Raw genomic sequence first — 2,077 nt, 5'->3', positions numbered from 1 at the left:
CCTGCCCAGGAATATCCTGTTTTCTGGTGGTAATATGAGCCCTGGACATCTACACAGACCCCTGCCACTGCATAGCCACGGATTCAGACATGGGCCTCAGTGGTGGCTCAGGCTAAGACCTTACTGGGGCTCCAAGTGGTGGGGCTGGCCACTCATAATAGGATACTCCTCTCTATCCTCGAGTCTCCAGTTCCATCTCTGCTCAGGCTCAAGCTAAATTTGCTTCACTTCTTCTTCTCTCCTATCTGATCATCACATACTTGCACATTGTGGTGGCTGCCACTGTAGGCCTGTGTTGCAGCTGGCTAGCCCCTGCATGACACCCTCCATCCAAGCTGCATGGTGTGGCTGCAAGTGAGTGTCTATGGTCTGCCTGTGCCTTGCACTGGAGAGCGGGTCTCTCTCTCTCTCTCTCTCTCTCTCTCTCTCTCTCTCTCTCTCTCTCTGTGTGTGTGTGTGTGTGTGTGTGTGTGTGTGCGCGTGCGTGCAGCATGGTGGTCTGCAGGTCTTTATCCCCCACTCTCTGCTTCCTGGATTTGATTTGATTTGATATTTATGAGTCATAGGCATAAAACAGCTTTGGCCACCAAGCCAAACATCAAGCTAGGATGAACAAAGAACTACTATCTGTACTATCTGTTCTGCCCCTGACTGACAGAAGACCACCACCACAAACAAGGTGTCTCTTTACCCATTTCTGGAGTGGTGGGGGCGTCTCCTTTCACTCTTAACGTGTGGTTTTAGCATTAGGGCTAGTTTCTTACAGACATGAAAGGGTTGGATCTTGTGTTTGAATTTATTTCAGCCAGTCTGCATTTTTTTCCCCCTAATTTTTAAGACAAGGTTTTTCTATGTAGTCCTGGCTGTCCTGGAACTCACTTCTATAGGCCTGACTGGCCTCAAACATCCATCTGCTTCTGCCTCCCAAGTGCTGGTATTAAAGGCATGTGCCAACATCACTCAGCATGTCTGCATCTTTTAATTGTAGCACCAAATCCATTTACATTTATATTTATTATTAGAAACTATGTTCTTATTTCTTTCTTATTCATCTTACAAGTTTGCTGTTTAATGAGTTAGTGGTGTTTCATTCTTTCCTAAATCTCTCTGGTTTATCTAGTATTTTCATGAAATCTAATTATTCTAGAGCTCCTATGCTCATGTGTAGCTCCCTTCCTCTTCTGCATGTATATTCCCTTAGACGTACTCAACACTGCCAGCACAGGGATCATTAATTGCTTCAGTTTGTGCTTAGAAAAAAGTCTTGCTGGCCATGGTGGCGCATGCCTTTAATCCCAGCAATTGGGAGGTAGAGGCAGGAGAATTGCTGTGAGTTCGAGGCCGGCGTGGTCTACAAAGGGAGTCCAGGACAGCCAAGGCTACACAGAGAAAACAAAATAAAACAAACAAACAAAGAAAAAAGTCTTTATTTCTCCTATGACTTTTAAAGATAACGTTGTTTGTTGCATATAGTAATCTGGTTGGCATTCAAGGCCCCATTCCTCCCTACACTACTCATTTTCCTTCTCCAGTTTCAGTTTTGTAATGCCTAGATGACATTAGGCCACGTTCTCCTGTCCTTCAGCATGTCTTATGAGAAGTCTGATGTTAACTGTTCAGTTTGCCTTTGTATGCAGTATTGTGCTTCTCTCTTCCCACTGTCAGTATTCTTTCTTTACATAAGTCATATTTTAATTATAATATAAGGTAGGGAATTTCTTTTATGGATGTATTTATTTGGAGTTTTGCATGCTTCCTGTTCTTTGGGCATACAAATCTTGTCCAGATTTGGGAATTTTTCTGCTTTGATCTCATTCAACAAAATTAAGGCATGCATTATTTTAAACACATGTCTTTTTACTCCGAAGTTTTTAATAGAAGAAAAGTTACAATTACCAGTTTTACCAGTTTTTATTTATTTTTATTTTATTATTTTATTTTATTTTATTTCTTTTTTTTTTTTTTTTTTCGAGACACAGTCTCTCTGTGTAGCCTTAGCTGTCCTGGACCCGCTTTGTAGACCAGGCTGGCCTCGAACTCACAGTGATCCACCTGCCTCTGCCTCCCGAGTGCTGGG

General features: G+C 42.6%; 1 pseudogene; it reads right to left on the bottom strand.

The window, feature by feature from the left end:
* Positions 1 to 553: 553 nt before the first annotated feature.
* LOC127201881 (uncharacterized) lies at positions 554 to 705 on the bottom strand (annotated as a pseudogene).
* Between the last annotated feature and the right edge of the window lie 1,372 nt (positions 706 to 2,077).

Source organism: Acomys russatus, chromosome 17 (assembly GCF_903995435.1).
Source record: "Acomys russatus chromosome 17, mAcoRus1.1, whole genome shotgun sequence".
Taxonomy (NCBI): domain Eukaryota; kingdom Metazoa; phylum Chordata; class Mammalia; order Rodentia; family Muridae; genus Acomys; species Acomys russatus.
This window is presented reverse-complemented; position numbering and strand designations above follow the sequence as displayed.